The sequence below is a fragment of the Glandiceps talaboti genome, chromosome 18, assembly GCF_964340395.1.
Source record: "Glandiceps talaboti chromosome 18, keGlaTala1.1, whole genome shotgun sequence".
In the NCBI taxonomy this organism is placed as follows: Eukaryota; Metazoa; Hemichordata; class Enteropneusta; family Spengelidae; genus Glandiceps; species Glandiceps talaboti.
This window is the reverse complement of record NC_135566.1, coordinates 9,269,854-9,286,485: the sequence shown is the minus strand read 5'-3', so window position 1 is coordinate 9,286,485 and position 16,632 is coordinate 9,269,854. Positions and strand designations below refer to the sequence as shown.

The following is a 16,632-nucleotide window of genomic DNA, read 5'->3' as shown; positions in this document are numbered from 1 at the left end:
CAAATCAAAAAGACTAGCAAATAAACATTTTAAGGAATGTTTGAGTGTCGAATCTGGGAAATGATCATAAAATGAATAAGTGTACAATATGCGGTGTTTGAATTTGAAATATATGTGTTAAGTATAGTGTGCACCCTGCACCACAAAAGCGCGTTCCTATGAAAAGTCGACTCACCTAACTATTCATAAATGATCTCTACTCTGAAATATCGTCTTATCTAACTCACACCACAGGAGAAGACAGTACGAGGTGACCAAAGATCTTCAGTGATTAATCAACATAAACTGTGAGTAATTATAACTGATTGATTTGTTCGAATAATGTTACTGTATTATCGGTTTTTAAACTTGGTTGTCATGTGATACAGAAATTTGTAAGATCTTGTAAATGAACAGATTCTAGACAATTTAAAGAATGACCATTAACTGAAGATGGCAAAGTATAGCTTTCATCAAATTCGATGTCGTCACTGATAGCATACTAATAGTAGTGGGCTGACTATAACTTCAATACTACAGTAGTTAAAGCTAGAAAGAGTAAAATGTGAGATCTCTATCAGTGACGTTGAGTTTATGGCGAGGAAAGAACAACTGTGTATAGAACGTTGACTGCTGAACTGTTTTTCTTAAAAGACGTACTTGCATTACGTACAGGTTCATAAGGTGAGATTAAAATTGACAGGCTGGGACAGTCGTTGGCTTGAATGATTAGACAATTCAATCCCACACCATGACAATTATTGACCGTTGAACAGAAAAAGCTGTTACCAGCCTATTCCTAGGTACCACAGTCTGAAGCGAAAAACTAGTAATCTAAGAACTTCGTTGAGACCAGTTATTACGGAGCAACAACTTCAAGTTTGTGGAATATCTTACAATACTTTAACATTTTCCCACTAATTAACCCTCAACTGGACATACATATCCCCTGATATGTCACCATTCACTGTTAAAGGTCAATACTTTCACCCTATAATATGTAACCCAAATAAAAGAAACTGTTCATAGCAATAATCATAAGTAGTAACAACAGCCAGCGGTGACCACTGCTAGAAACAAGGCCGGGCGAATTCAACTACTCATTTTACAGAGAAATAATTTAATCCACAGAAAGTTACGAAATAATTACATGAAATAGTTACTCTTTAATTTTAAAATTGTCAAATGACATTTGAAGTACAAAAAATGAAAAGATTTTCATATTTATCAAACTTCAAAAATTTTCAAAAGTATATGCAATTGTTGGTAGCGTTGGTAATCGCATTTAAAAGACATTGTGAGAAAGTGTTTTTATAAACCGGTATACAGTCGACATACTTTTTTAAACCCTGTAAATCTAGCCATCAACTGAATATTACTGACTGTATGACTGAGAGTTCGCTTCCCGTGTAAAGGTTTTTAACACAAAGTGACTCTACTCTAATGGTGATGTTTTTCCTATGACGTACACATTGATTAATTAGAAGGGGTAAAGTTGGCTCAAAATTAAGTCTTTACCAATGTTGGTATAGCATAAAAATCAGTTAGTCAAGAGTTCAAAATGGAGTTCTCTTCATAGGAGTTCCACTCCTAGATGGGAATCTGCTTTGTAAGGGGCATGGACTAGAACTGAACATTTTCTCTGCGATATTTTTGTTTATTGTGAAGAATTAGACAACTAAACAGTCTACTAAACTGAATAAATTATTCGATAATAAACTTTACGCCTGGATAAATGTTTTGCGGGCCGAGGTCGTGCGGCGGATCGCAAGGGCCCGACTTTAGGTGGACGGGTCATGTCGTAAGCCTTACGACAGAGGTTTTATCATATACCTCTTGAAGTGATAAAATGTGTTTGCATTAAAACAACTTTGACATTTTTAGAGACATTAAGGGACATTATACTGGAAATAAATCGTCGTCCGTTGTAAATCTGGACATATGCCAAGGCGTCATCACATGTATGGTATGGCATTTTGATTTCGATGTGTTCATATATATCTCGAGCCCCTTGCACGTGCATGCATCATTGTGTAATGAAATGGCAATACATCTGAGATCAAAACAATTCCTAAAACCTGACTAGGATTATGGAGAATATAATAGGTGCCGACAGCACTGCTTGCATGAGTGTTGTATCCCCGTGTACAATTCCCACACTCTTGCCTGATAAAATCAGTTGGGTAATCATCCCTAGGTTTTACATTTCCCATAACAAACGTGGAATGGCTGGAATGAATTGGCTAAAAAGTAAACATTTCCCCATGTTGGTTTACCTATTGCCTAACAGGAAAAGCACAACTTTCAGGTAGTTAAGTTAAGACCTTGGAATGTGTTTGTGTATATTTAAGTGATCACTGTTACCCTTGGATACAACATAACCTGACGGGGAAGTATTTCGGTATTAGGTGGAAATTTGTTTCCTGATCAGCTCTGTAATGTTTGGCAGAAAAAGATATTTACCTGACAAGTAGATCTTATTTCAAACTCAGTATTCTTCCAAATTATATTTATAATTAGACTCTTTAAAATGCAATTGACGGGTTCCTTATTTCCAACGCGAAAGTTAGGAATACCCTTGCAATGAGTTCTAGACATGGATGAAAGATAAAAGACAACTAAGTTGAGCAAAACCATTGTTCTTTTTGGGAGGAGACAAACGATAAATCTCACAGACCTTTAGAATTTAGAAGAAGAACATTCAGGAAATCCGGGTACTCCGGTATTTGTCCAGACTTCAATTCGTTTAGTAGTGACAAGGATGAAGGGATTTAGGCACCTCTGACATCGAATGCTTGAATTGTATAAGCTGGCGTATCAAATTGTATACAGGTCGTTACAAAGATTGTATAAAAACACCTGGCAATATCCCAACCAATCTCTTTGAGGAAGGTGTATTGCAGTCATGGTGAGAGATTTTCGACTTATTGACTGGCAAAAACAGAACTTATAACTATTTGATCGAGGTAAAGAGTAAATACTCACAGCTATTTGGTCGGCAGGTACAATGTATCATCGACAGCGATGAATCCCACAAACGTTATCTTGAACTTAACATCCCTAAAAATTCCTAATCTATTTCATTGAAACGGAAAATGTCCTCGGACAAATCTCGCTTAGTATTATAAATAGTAAGTTTAATGTGTTCAACACAGTCTAATCAAAGTACATTTACAACGAATACATACTCAGTAGATAATAATTGCTTAAGACCTCTTAATCAGTAGTTGATTTTATTCGGGGGTAAACTAAAATAATTAGTTGAAATCTTGGGCGAAAACTTGTTCATTGAACCCGTGGCCACACTAGTTTAACTTGTATCGATAACTATATCTAAATGATAGCGCTGATTAATATCGAATCACAAGCTAGGTCATACACTTTCAGTCACTGCGATCACTTTATGCAAATATTCAGAGGGCTCCTAAGCTAAAATTAATAAGTATGTCCTTAGGAACATTCATGGCAAATTTGGTGCTTTTATCCGGCATGTAACAATAAAGTTGCTGAGCCATCTGACTATAAATACAAATTGAGAAGTATATTCAGTCTCAGGCAGTAAGATAAGCGTGACGGGTCGCCCTCATACATCGATCAACCCTTTCAAGGGTAGAGCAGGCTGGTGAGGACGGAGAAATACGGTGTATCTTACAGACTACAAATGTAATTGTACTTTGTTCGATTCAAAGTGTATTATTCCCATTTGCTCTGTCCCTAATCACATTAATTTTGTAGTGTTTGGAGTGCTAAAAAATGTTTGCAATAAGTAATTTTGACATTTTTAGAGACATTAAGGGACATTATACTGGAAATAAATCGCCGTCCATTGTAAATGTGGACATATGCCAAGGCGTCATCACATGTATGGTATGGCATTTTGATTTCGGTATGTTCATATATATCTCGAGCTCCTTGCACGTATATGCATCATTCGAGTCGCGCGAAACACATGAACGCACAACAAACGGAAAACATGAAACACAAAGCAGTTAAAAAGGTTTGGTATTTAATAATATTTATGATAATTTGACAACAGATGTTTTGGAAAATTAAAATGACGTTGTATATGGTTGAGTACCTGCCATCATGAGCGGCATGCATACCACCATCACCCAAACGGGCGTGAAACAGGTCTTTGTAACACTAAAATCGTCAAAAATCGCAAAATGGAAACACTATACTTCAGTCGCAGACTATTTGTCGTCCGATTCTAATAACAAATAAACGCACACTTCGTCTTGTTCTAGAATCTAGGCGTTTGATACAGTTAGCTTACAGCTGTTCATAATCGTATGGAGCGGACCGTCTGTCGTCGGCTTCACTATTTATACACATCGTTGGTCGAATCCAAAGCTTCTTTACCAATATTTTATGTAATTTCGCCACAATCGCCAAATACAATACTGTTTCCGATTTTGGGAGGAATTTCTGGAACTACTGTTTTCGGCTTCCGCAATAACAGCATACAATTACTTACAAGATGCCAACAAATTTTGCAACACGCATAGCATCGCGCATAGCAACGGGAAAGAAAATAGTCCAAAATTCCCGCACCTGAAGTTATTTCAAGTTGGGCAACGTGTGTCGATTTATCCATCGCTATTCCTCCATAGCAATACATAGGGACGTGATTATAGATATATGATAAGGTACATTTTAGGTGCATCCGAAAGTGCCACTGACCTCAGATTCGTAGAAATTAGCTTGCGTAAACCTACCAATACCATATTTATGCTCTTTTCAGGGCAACAAGTAAACATACTTATGATATAGATCGATGAGTTATATGTAAACACTTAAAAGGTTGATGATATGCTGTCTCAAGTTGGCCATTGTCCCTTTAACTCGTCAGCTCAGTAAGGACTTTTGAAAGAAAATGATGTTTACTTGAAGATCGTATTGCAAGCTCAGTAAACTCACTCAAGCAGTCTCTTTAAATTGCAAGTGACGGGTCACGACTTCCATGCATGAAAAAAGGAATGGCCTCAAGATATAGACACGGAAGAAGGAAAGATCGAAGACAAGAACGCCGACAAAATAAATTTGTATTCTTTGAGAAAGACAACCAGCAAAACTCATTGTCCACTAGCATCCAGTACTACTCCGGTACCTGTTCCAGCTTGAATTCTTTTTATTTGTAATTGGTATGAAATGCCTTACACATCTCTGACATACGATGGTAAAATTTCGAATCATATGTTAAATATAAATCGTGTCGGAGATTGAAACTTTCTATCTGTCGGTTTTGTTCAGGCTGATTCCATTGCAGTCATGATGCCAGACGACAAATGGATGGATGGCAATACATTCCATTGGCGCACATATTAAAACGACTAGTCCGGGAGAAATTTAGTGACAAGCAAAATAGATATATTTCAAAGCATTGCTCAAAAACTTGGCCGTGTTTGATAAACCCATTATAGTAATCAAATTTCCGAAAACAGGAGAATTTACCTAAGATCACAGATTAAAATCTACATAGACTTTTTAAAGGCATATTTTACCTTTAGTTAATTTGTTTACACGCAGCGTAATATTAATGTCTTATTACCCTTAGCACTTAGCGTGCGAGCGTGTGTGTGTGTGTGTGTGTGTGTGTGTGTGTGTGTGTGTGTATGTGTGTATGTGTGTATGTATGTATGTATGTATGTATGTATGAAATTACAAAAAGCTAAAACTTTAATTTGTTATTATACGTACATACGGTACAATAACAAATATTTCACACATTTTCATTTATAAATCACTTGCAATACATTGAGTTCCAGACACAGACTTGGTCTATGTTGTTTCACATTGAATTATCAAGTAGCTTGTTTTTAATTTATGGAGTTCAACTAATTAAACTCCAAAATGAATACCGATTCCTCATCCATGTTGCCACTTTGGTTAGACATGTTTTCAGTGCAGTGTGCGCAACTGAGCACAAAGAAGACTCAATAACCAATCGCATTCCCAAACTGCCGCTGTAGTGGTCTGGGTATCTATTAAAACAACATCTGTGGTGATAAAATGTTGCAGGATGGTAGAATAAGATTGCAATTGAAGTAAATGCAGTATTATTTCCGATGCGAAAGTTAATAATTTCCTTGCAATGATCTGAGTTTTAGACATGGGTGCAAAACAATGGTTACTTTTGGAGGGAGAAAAACAATAAATATGACTGACCCTTAAATATTTAGAAGAACAACATTCAGGAAATCTGGGTATTCCGGCATTTGTCCAAGCTTCAATTCGTTTTAGTCGTGACATGCATGTAGGCACCTGTGACATCGGATACTTTATCATTTTGGCAATTGTTTGAGCCGGAATCACATTGTATACAAGTCGTTACAAAGATTGTACAAAACACCTGACAATATATTATCCTGTCTGTTTTATGCAGTCACGGTGAGAGATTTTAGACTTTAACTGGCAAAAACACAGAAAGTATAACTATTTGATCGAGGTAAAGAGTAAATACTCACAGCTATTTGCGAAGTCAGTGTTTTCGTGCCATAAATAATATGCGCCGGAGTATTTTTATTTCAGATTCTTGTTGTATTATTCAAATGTATGTATTATTACACGTTGCTTGGAATTTTATTAGAAAGATGAATAAAATTGACATTATTATATTGTATTGTCTTATAACTAGGTGCCACTTTCTCGAAACTTTATAACTCGTTCATCTCATCAGTTTTTTCTACATTATCGGTTAGAAAAAGTTATTACATTTGAAACAGTATCAATTCAGACTCTATCGATATTTCTTTTATAAATCACCGGTAAATTTGTACCTGCCTGATTTATTTTGTAGCAATCCTTTCTATCGATCTTTAGTTAGCACTCCGTTAGCTGGGTAGGGAGACCTCTGTTACAGTTTTATACACACACATAAACCATAACAAGGCGCAAATGTCCTAAAAAGCTTCATGCTGTAGCTCTTATTTTTAATGACGTTTGCATAATTAAGGATTTTCAGCAATCATGCGATATCTTAAAATGCACCTGAATTGATTCTGAAGTGATACTCCCCAGTACGTAGTCGAGCAGCACAGTTACGCAACCATATCGTACCATTACTTGTACTTACTCTTTGTCATGTTAATTTCCATAAGTCGACTTTCGCTAACTATTGTCAATGAATTACTTTGTGGGTGTTCACCTTTAGAAGCACTAATTTAGCCAGGAGCACTCAAGAACAATCAGCTGAGTAACATTTCACTGGTGACAATTTCCTCATGCCAATTCCTCTCCTGTGAGGGCAAATTTTGGTGAGATTTTGGTCGTGAGCCAAATATATAGCGCGTTTGATAATTTTGGCCAAGAGTGAATATTTCCTAATATTTGCACCTGAATGTGAGCATTCTTCTCACGACTTTCTCGTAAGAGCGCGTGCATTGCGAAAACATAATTACAAAATGCTTGCCCCAGTCTAAAGCACAGATGAATAAACTACTACGTTATTAACTACAGTATTATCATCGTTTTAAGAAACTCACAACCTGATAACAGTGTGACATCATTAGCTGACGTTGTACAAGTTGGTATGCAAATTAATGTTATGATATGTCCGTCGAAATATTGAAGTGTCATTTTCAACCAGTTCAACCATCTTTAACAGAAAAGAAACTATGCAGTGTATCAAAACAAAAGAGTTGAAATGTTCGGGGTGAAATTTACCAAAAATTATTTCTATTTGGTTTGTATATGATAGAGCTATATTTTGGTAGAACTGCTCAATACACACCGGTGCATTTGAAATAGCCAAGCGAAAAACTATAATTAGAATAGAAAATGTATTGTTAATTGTTCCGAGAGAGTCAATGTGACAGTACAACACAGCTATTTTGAAACGAATCCGATATTTCGATCCATCTTCTCAAAATGAAATCATTTTCCTGGTCAAAACGTCGCATTCGTTTCTAATTTAACTATCCAAAGTATCTGTATCTAATATATACGCTGAAGACTTCTTTAACGTCTGTGATTGTACTGCTTTGATTATTAGAAAGTACTATCCCTCAACTTAAAATGTTGAAATATTTGCGGCAATTATTAAATGATTATTCCTCATTTTGATTTGCATTTATAAGTTATCTACCCTGACTACTTTCAAAGGAAGCCTTTAAAAACTGTTTTAACCGAGAGTACTACTAGTATTGATGTTTTGTTTTTGTTCAACGGATTGGACAGGACATTTTATGAACCTTTATAAGTAGTATAACAAAGTTATCAGCTTACTTCGAATTCGACAAGCTTGACCCCCCCCCCCCCCCCCCCAGTAGGTTATCGAGCAGCTCAGTTACGCGACCTTATACCGTTATTTGTACTTAGTCTTTGTCAGGATAATTTCCATACGTCAACTTTCGTTGGAGACAAATATGTCAATTGATTATTGACCTTTTCGTTGGTCATTTCGATTTAACCGTTGCACTGTATATATAATTAGCATAACAATGGGTTTTCGTCGGCTTTCGTTCTAAATGTTTACGTTCTAAAATTTGCATACGTCCACTTTCGTCGACGTTAAATATTATCGATAGATTAATGAGCTTTTCGTCGGCCACGTCGATTTATACGTCACTCTGTCTTTGCATAACAATATATTTCCGTCGGCTCTCGTTCTAAAATGTGTGCATATATCGTTCGTCTATGCTTATAGAACCATAAAGACATATGTGACGACCAGCGTTGAGTGTGGTGAATATGGTCACGTGATGCCAAAAACCTCTTTTATACCCGATTTTTAACCTCATTGTTGTTTGTTCAAATTGGGATCAGTTAGGTGCGCATATGATGTAATCTGCTACAATGTATATACAGAACACTCAGAAAGAAATTTAGCGACAGTCACCAATGGTAAAACTTTTGACTTGCGCCCTCCTTTGAGTGTGGCGCTCTTGCCGCTCAACTGAATGCAACACCGGGCCACGTCACAGTGATACCGAAAAAACCTATTGACCAAATTTGAATGTGCATTTACACAAGTCTCACGAGTGTGCGATTGCTATTGGCTGATATTGTGATTATAGATGAAATATTGGATGTCCAGTTTGTGTACCCCCGATTTTGATTTAAAGAGAGCGATTTTGAGTTTGTTACCATTATTTGAAAAAAATATGGTGAATCCTTGATGAGTGAACGTGATATCCAACAAACAAAATTACACATTTCGGCATATATTGGTTTCGAATGTGACAAATCAAGTCGGTATATCAATTGGCCACTTAATGTCACGCATTCTAGTAGCTGCAATAATTGTAGCATTTGATGTGATTTTTGAGAGCTTTTTCGTGTTTTTGGGCCTTTTTTCGTTCCGACGTTTAACCCGAATCAAACGCCACAATTCCTCTAATGCATGTAAATAGACGAGACCACATTGAAAACGTGAGCGAGGGGTCAGCGTACTACCCGTTTCAAACTGCTGCATGCCTTGCTACATTTGCCGATTTTGACGGAATTGGGGTAACTCTGAACACTTCTTTAGTCTTGAAGGCTCCGTAATTGATGTTGGCGTTAGGAAATGTCCGATATTTTGCCAGGTAAGACGTAATTTAGCAGAAAAATCCGCCCAACTTTGCGATTCAGATCTGAATTGGTTCCGTCTATTTGCGTTTGCGTTAGCGGAATTGTAGCGTTTGATTCAGATTAAACGTCGGAACGAAAAGAGGCCCAAAACAGACGAAAAAGCTCTCAAAATCACACCAAACGCTACAATTATTGCAGCTAGCATTCCAGCTACCACAGACTCGACAGACTGGTCTGCGACGAAGAGTCGTGACCCATAATTATGCAGCAACAACTTTATGTGCCTTTAGGTAGTCTCGCTGCCAATTGTGACTATCATCCCTAAGCTTAGTAAGCCGAGCAGCGACGCCGCGAGTAGTTCGGGACATAAGTCTTCGAAATTCTAGAGGCTTAGCCGCTCGGCTTACAAATAGGGACGATAGCAAGCCGAGCCTTTGCGGGGAGCACGCCTCACGAGATGGCGCCCTCTAAGAAATTAATTACGCATGCTAAGGAGCCCACTTTCAACCTATAGTACGAGTAAGCATGGGTGAATTGAACTCCCGCCCTATGTAACTTATAACGAATAATTTCTGATAGTCGATGGTACGTATTGTCTTTTTAAGGTTGAAATATATTCTTAAAATGTTAAATGGCATCATATGATTATAGTATAGGTCAGCACATTTAATGGTAATTTTTAAACAACCTTGGCAAACATTTCACATCTTTAAAAGACAATATCTAAAATTAGCTTAGGGGGAAAGTTTATTCCCATTTTAACACTAAAACGGTTGGTACACTTGATTGTTGGTTGAATGCATTAATGATGTCTGGGGATGTATGAGGGGGTCCTAGGTACGTGTTCTCCCTAGCTAGATCTGGAGGCTATTTCTATTAAGGCAAGATTTAGGTTATTCATAACCTTATTTCACAGCCTCGAAAAGGGAATCAAAGTTATATTGCAAGTTCTAAATGAGTTTCCCACGTCATATAATAATGAATCTGTAACATAAAGTGAAGTCCCTGGGATATGCTAGAGAACTTTGGGTGCTCATACCGACTGTGTATATAATTATAGAAACTGGAATCTGATGATATGGTGATTTGCAGTGTCAATAACATGTAGTGTCCGACAAAATAGAAAGTGTATTAATCACTTCATACTGAAATGAAGAACTGCCACCAGTCATTTAGATTAACTTCTTTTTATAAACTATCTGAGATATTACCATTGCGGAAACTTCAAATTCACTTTTGCCCCAAAGTGCAACATAAGTGAAGTGTTGAATGTGAAACAACCAGGTATGAATATGATGTGTTCTGTAACTAGTATGGCAGCTAGGTAGTACACGTATATGGCTATTATACTTATATTTGAAGTCTTACGGAGGGGGGGGGGGGTTATATTAAAGAATTTATGTAAGAAACAGGGACAATAACAAATATCACATTTCAGATAAGGCTATTAATATAGAAATGGATGTGTTCTGCCATCACATTCCACACCACAGTGACCACATCCACAATTTCCAAAACATGGTTACCCCCTGCCAATCTCAAAAACGTGATGAACCCTACCAATCCACCACCCCTTCCTATAGCCGAAGATACTGACCAGTTCCTTGGAGAGAAAAAACAAAGAATAGTCAGATTCTATATTTCAATGAATAATCTACGTATTTTACTATTGGCTCTTGTGTCTAGGTACATTACCGGGGATATTAGCATTTGTGATGAGGTTATGCCAGATATAAACAACAAGACAGTGCTTACATAGAATGGCAATCTAGATGTCGTACAGGGCATTCATTATTAAGATGGGCATGGATATTCCAGACAGCTTCTAAACTTTGGAGAGGGGTGTTATCATTTTCTGGACTGGGCAACATATCTCTGAGCAAAGTTTCAAAGTTTGACTTCAATTGAAATGTGTGTGTATACATGACGCCATTTTGAATATTTAATTATGTCAATGACTGACCTTTGACCTCATTAACATATTTTTGGTAATTTAGGACCCCTTCCTTTGAATTCCAGTCGTCAACTGGCTAACTATTGAATGATAAGTAAAGGAAGGAAATTACAAACATCTATAAAATAATTTTCAAATTTGGAACTTTTTCTACCTAATTATCTGAATCAATAAAGTCATATTTAATTTAAAATCATTGTGTACTCAAGTTTATAATTTTTCAATGAATATTGTATGTATGACAAAATTTCTTGAATTTAAGTGTGTGGTAACCCGCAAACGTGTTACCTTTTTGGTAAAAATGTGTTTGTTGAGTTGCCTAATTTGCATAATATAAAAATTATGGGATAGTTTGGACCTAAGGATTTGTTTTGTAATTTTTTCTTCAAAAATGCTCATTTTTTCAGGAGACAGTCCCCTATTTAAATATTGTGATTAAATTCATGAAAATGTTAAAATACCCAATTCCTAGCCTAGGGGAACATAAAAAAATATTGTTTTAATGACCGTTGAAACTGTCAAATTTAGTTTTTATGATGTTAAAAATGACATAAAATGATACTTTGTTGCCAAATCTGAAAGAGATATTGACTTACCTATAACTTTGCAGTTAAATAAAATATGTTAGAGTTTCAGGAAAATATTTTTGAATTCATGTTGCCATCAAAACTGAAACTTTTCAAAAGTGGCTGTTTCCAAAAATTACAAAAAATTAAGAAATCTCCATATTTCAGATGCAAATTTCTTTATTTTGTGAACAATCGACAGCGGTGAAAATTCTCATAGATATCAAAATGTAATTATACAAAAAGAAAAAGTATATTATGTGTGAAGGTAGTTGTCCTTTATTGGGATAACACATATCAAAAAATGCATTTTGTTCAATTTCACCCACAAGGCCTCTCTGGCCGGCCTCCCTAGAGTGTGTGTGTGTGTGTGTGTGTGTGTGTGTGTGTGTGTGTGTGTGTGTGTGTGTGTGTGTGTGTGTGCACGCACGATTGTATATGGTAAGCATACAATAATAATTGCACTAACTAGATTGAATTGTAATTCATTGTATATTATCATTGTATTTCAGGTACAAATAAAACGAATTCACAGTGAAGGAAAATCGGCCTAACTTTCCAAATTAAGTATTTGGATACAAGGGCATGATGTTGCAAATGTGTGTCAAGGTTTTCCTATTGTCCTTCCTGTGTGTAGACCTTCCCCATTGGATTAGAGCCTGGTAAGTCAAACAATTGCAATTGTTACAGTAACACGTTAGTGAGAATTTAGATTCTTCTGCAATAACAGTATTAATGAAAGTGTAATTAGACATTTTGAAAGCAAATTTCGGCAAGTAATGTTCGTCATGCCCACTTGTAACGATAAGCAAGAAGTGTGTTTTATTCATTGTAATGATTATATCTATTGTTGATACAAATGAACCTATCATTTTCAGCTTGTGTTTTTTTGGGTTAAATTAACACACCGTTGTTTATCATTTTTTAGAGAAACTACTAGATATCGTAAATTGACCACTATGGTATATTAGGCAACTTTACGTGTTCACTCCTACTATGTATGATAGAAGTTGGCCATGGATATTACTATGCGTTCCTTAGACTCCGCCGATATGTGGTGATTTGTAGATTTGTAGTGTCGTTGTGTTGTTAAGATATAGTGTCCGAAATATCAAGTATATCATTGTATATATATATATATATATATATATATATATATATATATATATATATATATATATATATATATATATATATATATATATATATATATATATTGAACACATATTGCCTGGCCATGAGGGCTATAGCACCCGTATATTACACCCGAGGGACTGTGAGTTACACAGTCACGAGGGGGTAATGAACGGGTGCTCTAGCCCGAATATAGGCCAGGCAATGTGTTTTATAATATACCTCATGCTGTGAACTCGCGATGGCAGACGACATCGTCAGAAGCTGCCATTTTGACCTGCTGTGAACACGAGGTGGTCACGTGACCATGTAAAAGTTGATGGAACTATTTCCCTAGGGAAAGAGTCATTCTATTTTCCTATCACGTGACTGATTATAGCGAATCATGGCACAGCATTATCACTAGGTATATTATAATAAAGAATATAGGTAAGAAACAGGAATCTCACAGTTCAGACAAGGTTAGAAATGGATATTTTTCCCATCATAATCCAAAACACAATCTCCCTCCAAATATTTCCCAACAGGATGGCACCCCTACTGCCAATTTCAAAAATAGGGTGACCCCTTCCCTCTTAAACCCACCGCCCCCATCCCCCGGCCGAAAAGTCTGGCCGGTCCTCAAATATGTTGTCGAGAATTTTTTTAGGTTATTTTATGTTCAAACTAAAGACTGCTTGATAGATCGACCAGCCTAAAATACATACGCAATTAAGTCATTTTGATTTGTTTTAGACCATCATATTCATAAACGTTCACTCATTATGTAATGAAATGTGAAAGCCCTAGCATAGGCGCTCGCGCTGTACAACCGACATTTGTAATAATTGCCGATATTTGTAATAAACAGAAAATTGTAATAAAATTGCCGACATTTGTAGTAAATTTTGTGAACGACAATTGAAATAAAAATTGCCGATATTTGTAATAAATTTCAGAGAAAAATGTGTAATAAACCTGCCGAAATTTGTAATAAAAAAATGTTAAGGAGGTTCCTCTCTGGCTTTCAAAGAAATGGAGTTACTCATCCTTTAACTTGGAAGGGAGATAAAATATCGTCATTACAGTTTTCCTAGAATCGATTTTGTCATTCTTAGGCTTGGCTCTTTGATGAGTCTCATCAATCAATCAATCGATCGATCGATCGATCGATCAGTCAGTCAGTCAGTCAGTCAATCAATTAGTCAGTCAATCAGTCAATCAGGCAGGCGGGCAGTCGGTCAGTCAGTCAGTAAATCAATCAATCAATCAATCAATCAGTCAGTCAGTCAGTCAGTCAGTCAATAATAAGTCTACTTATCTACTTACTTACTTACTAGTACCTGTACCCAGCAGTATGCGGATTGATTGAAATATTAATAACCTGGTTAATTGTTCAATTAATTAGTATATTCATCAATTCAATTAATACTTGTTAAATCGTGACGTGACGATTTTGCATTCTTGGATTTCCTTATTTAGATAACCCATTTTTTCATGTCGAAGGAAGGACCTTTTTTTTAATTACAAATTTCGGCAATTTTATTACATCTTTTTTCTAAAATTTATTACAAATATTGGCAATTTTTATTACATTTGTCGTTCATAGAAATTATTACAAATTTTGCCAATTATTACAAATGTCGGTTTTACTACATGAAAAACGTGATTTTTATAACAGATATCGGCGTTATTACAAATGCTGGTTGTACATTGCGCGCGGTTTTGGTTAGGATCGGAAGATATCAACCATCTTCCTCCTTTCCATACGACTTCCGTCTGGTGGAATACCATTAGTTTCAATATTGTAAGTACCTATACTGGGTCAGTACAGTTTAGTAATGTATACTTGAAACACAATTTCACCTGACAGTTTATCCAGAAAACAAAGCATTTTACTGCACATTTTTTAAACAGGCCTAACAGGTGCCCTATCAGCATTTCCCGATCGACATTGGTTACAACATATACTTCTGTCAGATATACCCAGAGGTACATAGAGTCCTGTTGGGCTGTGTTTGGATGTTCAAAGTACAGGTAAGCATTTGAACATCATTGCCACTTTCACTTGTCTGTTTTAAGCATGTAATTAAAAACGGTCTAATTACTTTTTGGCATAATTGTTGTTTTCAAGTTACTTTTATTTTACTACTTACATTCCTTTAAAGCATCAGTAGTTACTGACAACTCGTTTAAAAAAAAATCTTTTTACATTATAGGTTGTTATAATACCGCATCTACATTATCGAATACTTTCTCATACGTCTTCTTCTTCTTCATAGCGCTTTACCTAAACTAAATTATAGTACAAGGAACTCAGTGATAGTGTGACAGTCGAGCCCCATGCGTGCTACTTATTCATCACCAGGAGAATTTATTTTATTCGCCATTTACCCAGTAAATATGTCGAGAGTGTCCCAGTCGAAATATGTTGCTGAGTAAGTTATGGTGTCGGGTAATTTCTAAATTCCATAAGGCAGAATGCTAGGCAAGTACATACTTTTACAGTAATAATGTCGAACTACAGTAATAATATAGTACAGAACAATGGTTTGTACGTCGGGAAGACTTTAATTTGTAAGCCCAATTTCTCGCTATACTACTGCAATCATGTAGCATCCACACGTTCCTCGATATACTACTCACAGTGCGTATATAGCATCTACTACTACCACATTTACCAAACCTAGCATGGATGGGTACAAATGCTTGTTAGCGAATTTTCAAATGGACCCCTTTCCCCCAGAATATTTCATTGAAAAACGCCGCCCTTTTAGTGGATCTAGGAGAAAATCGCTGTCTGGAAAAAAAACACCCCCATATTTCCGAAATCCGGGAGATGTTACCTTCAAGGACACCTAATCCACACACTCACGTACACTATTCTCCTATTCTCGGAGGGTAATCTGAAAAAGTACCACGTTTTTACAATTCCACGGACCTAGATGGCCGACGAAAAACACACCTTTTTCGTGAAATTTCTAACAAGCATTCATACCGCTTCGTCTGGGACTGCCACCACCGGGTGGTCCAGGAAGCCCAACATTCAGGGTGCAGGCTGGGTTAAGTACGTATTATATGAAGACCCCTCCCTGTAACAGGCTGTATAACCACTAGTCTCTCAGTCGGAGTGTCCTGGCTTCCAAGTGTTCGGATTCTTGGGTATCCCGTGCAACTGTCCACACTTTGTGTGAATCCGTAAAATCATGGCGAAAAGTTGTAATCCTGGGTTCAGTTTGGTTGATACGGAAGTCGCGTGCAGGGATAGTGTTGTGACTGGTGTCGGTAGTAATAGTCACTGGTATTGTGATTACACCGGCCCACCGACAACCTATATGTAAGGGCAGATATTGGGTTCAAATTGACAGATTCTGGACGATTTGTACACATCACACATGGATGACATGATCCCTGGACCAGTATTTAGTTTACACACTCTAAATAACGAATGACAACGACACAGTTACTTTGTCAAAACTCTCAACAATGGCCATTACACAGAAGATC

The 16,632-nt window shown here is 36.6% G+C and overlaps 1 long non-coding RNA gene across 1 annotated transcript; it reads left to right on the top strand.

Moving 5' to 3' along the window:
• Nucleotides 1–229: 229 nt before the first annotated feature.
• Nucleotides 230–15,163, top strand: LOC144448860 (uncharacterized). The gene is made up of 3 exons (XR_013482140.1): nucleotides 230–287; nucleotides 12,525–12,674; nucleotides 15,043–15,163. It is a non-coding gene; the product is annotated as an uncharacterized LOC144448860 (long non-coding RNA).
• Nucleotides 15,164–16,632: the final 1,469 nt, after the last annotated feature.